Source organism: Pinus tabuliformis, chromosome X, assembly GCF_031772625.1.
Source record: "Pinus tabuliformis cultivar Carrire ecotype Pingquan chromosome X, CPIR1, whole genome shotgun sequence".
Classification (NCBI taxonomy): domain Eukaryota; kingdom Viridiplantae; phylum Streptophyta; class Pinopsida; order Pinales; family Pinaceae; genus Pinus; species Pinus tabuliformis.
This window is the reverse complement of record NC_142308.1, coordinates 1,440,677,063-1,440,683,767: the sequence shown is the minus strand read 5'-3', so window position 1 is coordinate 1,440,683,767 and position 6,705 is coordinate 1,440,677,063.

Here is a 6,705-nt window from a genome sequence, read left to right as displayed (position 1 = left end):
CAAAGTTATAAATCAATGAATGACTGTGTCATGAATTGGCTACCAAACTAGGACATTGCTCTTTAAGAGTTAAAAGAAAATGAAAGCAGAAAGTGTGGATGTGGATTCTTCTTTGGGAATTGTAGGTTCCTTTAAGTAGGATATAGGATCATTGTTGGGTAACAGGTAACCCTGTCGAGGCTATAAATTCCTGCTGGCAGCAGAGGCTCTACCTATGACATATGAGCATATCTAAAACTGGCTTACAGGGAAGACTTTGTTTCATCTTTACAAGCCAAGTAATGGCTGATGTAATTACAAGGACTAGCTTGAGGCAACAAATAATCAAAGTTGAAAATAGTTGAAGAAAAATGTCATTGACAGGTTAAAGTATAACGTACTTCATCTTTCTATAATAAAGTTTAACTTTCTGAAAAATTTCTATTTTGGAAGTTTTGAAAATTCAAAAAGCAGCAGAGATAACTGGTTCTTCCAAGTAAATAGCCAATTGTTGTGGCCAGCAACAACCCCCCCTTATTTAGTATAATTCCTAATATTAAATAAGTGGGGACCCTTAGTAAAAAATTTAAAAAATCAAATTAGTGTTTAAATTTCCTTTCTCAAATAAAATTACCATCATAAACTTAGGAAGCCCCCTTGAAAAATCCAAAAATCTAAGTTTTATGATAAGATAAGACATAAATCTTTCCTTAGAAAAAATCGCATCGCAAAAAAGATAACGAGATACCTCCTTGTGAGCTGAATTTTAAACGTTGTGAGAATGCGATGTGCGATAATGAAATATCGCATCGCATACATAACTACTTACAAAGAAACATGCTAATTTGCCGATATGTGATGGCGCCAATCGCAAGATCGCATTTTGTAGAAAACAGGTTAACAAAGATTGTGATACATAATATTTATGCGATCTGCAATATTGTGATATTGCGATATTGCGATAATGCGATGTAACGAGCAGTCAACTTTGCGAAGTTACAATCTTTCTTTGTTATCATTTCGAAATGTTGCAATCTGCGATATTGCAAAGCAAATCACAAAATCGCTCCATCGTAGATATTTCGGGCACGTTATTCAAGAAAAGTATTTTCCTTAAGCTGACACCTGGTTATGCGCTTTAATACTAATAAATGAATCAGTTGTTAGTTATTAATGGAATATGAGATCGTGCTTATCGAAAAATCATCTCACGTAAGGTGGTATATTTTATGTTGTCTGCGGCATTTAAAACTTTCCTATCACCCTTCCTTGTCATTCATTTTCACTTCACTTGTGAATTGCAGGAACGGAGAACAGAAGCCAATACAAAGCAATATGCAGGGTAAAATGGGAAAGAAAAGCAAAGCCCTAAGCTCAAAAGAAAAGGAAATGGCGCCCCTGTATACAGACACGGCCTGTAACAGAGACGCGGGAATTGCTACGTGGGAAGGCATGTATAATCTTCTCGAAGAGGAGAATCCCAGAGTAATGGAAGTAGTTGCTACCGCGGACTCAAATGGTTCTTCTGAAGCATCCCTTATAGAGCTAGCCTACTCATTCTTACACCGGATAGCAGCAAGACCCAAAATTCTCCCATACACGGACATGGTGAAGTGGATACTGGACAATGCAGATATCAGAAATAGACAGTTTAAAACTCAAGGTCAAGATCTTACAGAAATATTATTTTCACAAATAATGAAATTTATATCGACTAGAAAGAAAAAGCGCAAAAGGTGAAAAACGCATCAAGGAAACCCGAGTCAAGAAACGAAGGCAGTTTCCAACGCGCGCTAATCGCACATCGCTGAGAATTTTTTTTCAAAAAGGAAAGCTGCTAATTTCCCAGTCACCTGCAATCTCTGAAAATTTCAAGAAAACAATACTCAGATTGGAAACACAAGGCCCAAGAAAAGACACAAACAATCCAAGGGTTAACTAAGTTGAACTAGGATTATTATTGGGCCTACATGGTAAAGCCACATAGCTAGTGGATGACTATTAAGTGCATCATGAAATTCAGCCAAAAAGATGGTGCCAGCTCTCGTCGATTATATTTTCTCAGCTCAGCTAAATTGGAAGTCGGCCAGTCGACTCTTCTCAGACAGATGCTGCATGCATGTGATTTCAAGGACCAAATATAGAAGTAGTTTAATTTTAGATTCAATTTTAGTTTAATTTTGTTTTATTTTCCTGAAAAGAGGATGGTCATTTAAACCGCATCCTATATTTTTTTAATAATTTATTTTTAGATTTAGTTAGTAGTATTTAAACCCTTCTCATGCATTCAGAGAAGGGTACTGAAATTTATCAAAAGCTTATCCCCAGAACATGCACTTCTGTACCCTCTGAGTAGGTTCTGATGAATGAATGGAACAAGATTTATTGATGTTTGCATTTTATATTTGCTACTGATGTTGCACTTTTGTACTCTTAGTGGATATTTGATCAAGACGAGATAAATCATTATCACTTGAAGCTCATGAGTAGGACTAGTTATAAATGGTATTTCTATCTCTTAAATATTTCTGCCTTGTGTAAAAGTGATATTCAGGTTTAGTTATTTATATATTTATGTATGAATGCCTGAGTTATCATTTGGCACTTTTGAACGGTGATAACTATTTATTTATGCTTAGTGTATGAATAGCTTATTATGCGATATGTTTTTCACAACTGTTTCGTCTAACTTCTTATACAAAGTGGTTCATCTTTATTGAACTCTTTTCTCATAGCAGCTGAATGATCTTTATTACCAGTTGTTGTTTGAAATCATTTTAGATCGCATAAAGGAAAGATCTCAACTTGGGTTAGTGTAGATTTAGATATTTCTGTTCATTATAATATAATTTCCTTATTATTAGATTAGAATTAGAATAGAAGTATTCCATTTAGAAACTGTTAGAAGCATAAATATCAATCTTTCTCACACACACACGTAAATTGGGAAACTGGTCCCATATCCCTAGTCGGACCCGCTATACCAAATGGAAAAGGAGTTGCCAACCAACATCCAGACCGGGCGGGTATTCCCCCTTGTTGTAGACCTGATTTTCGGGGCTTCAACAGCTGGCCACTGGAATGTGGATTTATTTCTCCAACGAAATCCAAACCCCACTGCTGAAAAGGTCCTTTTCCCTGAACTGTTTTTAGTGGCAGGGATTTCAACCGCTGTTTTCCTTCAAATGTTTGGCACCTGTCACAAGATTTAACAATAGCAAACACATCAAAAAATAAAGTGGGCCAATAATACCCAGCTCTGAGAATTTTATGGGTTGTGGCTTTCCAGTAATGGTGCCCTCCACACATGCTGTTATGAAACTAGTGCATGACTTCTATTGACTGTTTTTTGTCCAGACACCTTAAAAGTATTCCAAATGGATCCCTCCAGTAGAGCATATTTTCACTGATACAATATTTTGCTACTCTAAGTTTCAAAGTTCTAGCTTGGCTTTGAGTAAATCCTGCAGGGATCTATAGCTTCCTCAAGAAATCAATTATTTGAACATACCAGTTACATGAAGCTAGATTTTCAGCCACTAAGTGCTTTCTCTCTGTTTTAGTTGCTTCCTCTTCTTCATCTGTCTGACCATTCTCTGCAATTTTGCAGAGGAAATCAACATCTAAAGACCTGCAATTTTCTTCAGGAAATAGCTTGGCAAGCCCCTGACCTCTGATCAGTTTGGTGGGCTTCAGCTCTATATTAAATTCTATCATTTTTGCAATCCATTTCGCCCTTCTTCGATCGATATCGGGTTGTGTTAAGGCATCTTTTATTGTAGCAGAGGGCACATATGCAATTATCTTCGAATGAAAGATATGAACTCTGAAAGCCTTTAAGGATTTAATAAGAGCATATTCTTGTTTTTCTATAATATCATACCTTAGTTCAGCATCCCTCAAGTTCTTGCTGAAAAATGCTACTGGATGTTCTAAACCTTCTTCATTTTGCTGCAATAAAACTGCTGCAAGGGTGTATTCAGAGGCAAAAGAAAATATGTGGAACTCCTTGCTATAATCTAGACTTATTAATGTGGGAGCCTCCATAATAGCCTTTTTAATAGACTCAAATGATCTTCTTGCTGTATCAGTCCATCTTACCTCTGATCCTTTCTTCAACATGGAGGTTACATGCTTCACCAATTCTACAAAATTCAGAATAAACCTCCTGACAAAATTAATTTTTCCCAGAAAGGATTGGATATCCTTTTTTGGTCTAGGGATAGATAATGTCTATATTGCTTTGACTCTTTTTGGGTCAATATGAACACATGCCGTAGACACAACATGTCCTAACAGTGTGCCTTCTTCCAAGGCAAACTGAGATTTTTCGGGATTGACTGATATTCCAAACCTCCTACACTTCAAGAATACTTTTATATGCACGGGGTTATAAAGCTATCGAGGCTTATCAAGGGTTATGGGGGTTTATAATATTAAAACACAAAATTTCCCCATAGCCTTTTAAATAAAGTTTATGCAGTTAAAACAAAATATCACTGGGGTTGGAAAAGAAAATGTTTAGGCAGGGATTTGTAACCAAAACAAGGATAAAGGGGTTTAAGGAGAATAAAGAGGATTTAAGGGGAAGGAGGAAACAGAGGTGACAGGATCTATAAGGGAATAAATTAAATGAAGGGGAAGGATAAAATAACCAATTGCAAGCCCTCTACAACCCAAACCAACATTGTATGACCTGATTTAATCCATGAAATGTTGTAAAGTGTAGCAGAGGTAACAAGGAGAGCCGCAAAACGAGAGGGCCAGCCATTGCACAAAAATAGCTAGAACACCATAGAGAGCTACAATGAACCATGATAGCCCGAGAGTGCTTGAGATTTTGGTAGATTCACCGTGTGGGAGACAAACCCGAGCGCTATGTGACCAAATACCCATAGAGCCACTGAGTGAGAAGAACCAAATGATTCTTCTCTTTATGATCAGTTATATTTCTTTGAGATCGATTCTTTTTCTTCGATCAATTATTCTTCTTGCATATTGATGCTATGAGATCAGTGTTTCAACAAGTTTTAGCACTTTGACAGTTGCTTCAGAGCAATGCTTATTCATATGGCCATTCATAGCGATGTCGTGACCGATTGGGAGCGAACTGTGCCTACACATTGATGATGTGAACAAATATTCACTGTGGATTATTTTATTAGCTTCTTCATTGATATCTTCAGTTGGCCCATGGTTGGTGTGAGGTATATGATTTATTCATATATTTATTCTTTTATATTATGCTGTAGATCATAGATTGATATTGATGCAAGATCTTCTTTATTTTCATGTTGTCCTGATTCCTTGCTTCATGTTATGAGGAATCTTCATATGATGTACTTTATAATCTGAGATCCCTTATTGTATGCTTATGGGATACACTTGTTGTCGTTGTGCATCTGTTTTTCTTCAACATCACTTTTGCACCTTGTTGGTGGGATGCACACCATGCATGTTTTGTGTCATACTGATAGGAGTTTTGATTGAGAGTTCTAGTTGTTCCTTGTGATCGAGACAACAAACTCTTATGTACATCACTTTTTATTGACAACACCTAATGCAAGAGCCTACCCCACCTTGATTGGGGCCTGGAGATGTAGTCCCTCCTAGACGAACTCTGTTAATAATGGCTTGTGTTTTCATGTGCTAATGATTATATTGTTCCTCTTCTTTTTCGCATGAACTTGTATTCCTTAATGCTCTTTTGAAAAGCAATTTTAACACATCATGAAAGTAAAAGGTCTTGGTAAGGTCCTTCTTCACACTCGGACCTAGATCAAGTGGTATCAGAGCGATCTTTACATGTATGTGAATTGCAGTGTGAACAATGGAACATGTAGTGACAGAGAATGAAAAAGCAATGTACGAGACCATGGTAAAAAATTTCCAAGAGAGTGGAAATCATGTATGAAACTCTGCAGAAAGAGATAGAGTAAAAGGAGCAGTTGCAAGCCATAGAAGAGGCCATGGAATAACTGAAGCAAAACAAACACAATTGTCAATCAAAGAACAATGAATAGAAGATGCTCCTACATGAAGAGGAAGAGGAAAAAAAAAGTTTTTTACGACAGCTGCAAGCAAAAGGATGAGGCCTTGGAAAAGTTGTAGCGTAATCCATGTGAGGTAAAAAGTAGTTCTCCATCTTCATGTATGTTTCCTGATGATGATTTCGTTGTGTTTGAAAATCACACCATAGGAATTACCTCCAAACTATTAAAGAGAATGGGATATGATGGAAAAGACTTGGGTGATAATAACCAAGGCATCACACAACATTTGGATGCTGTGCATGAACCTTGATTTGCAGGCTTGAGGTACACTAAAAGAGAGTGCTCAAAGGTGTCAGAGTTGTCCGAGACTTCATTGAGGAAAGAGAAGATGGGAAAACATCCCCATCATTACATGGCAGTTTCCATTGTAGGGAGAGAGCTGAGGCAAGCTCTCATCGCCATACTGACATCAAAGATAGAAAAAGGAAGTATAACCACTTTTAATCTTCGAATTTTCATTATGATCATATTGTTAATAATGAATGAAGACAAAGGCATCAAAAGACATGCAACTTTTGTGGTTTACCTAACCATGACTTTTCGAAGTGCTGGAAACGAATAGTAGCACTCATGAGGCAACACCCTTTCAACAACATAAAAGGAAACAAGTTAAGCAGGTATGGACGAAGAAAGAATACTGCAGTCATTGCGACAGAAATGGCCATCAGAGAGC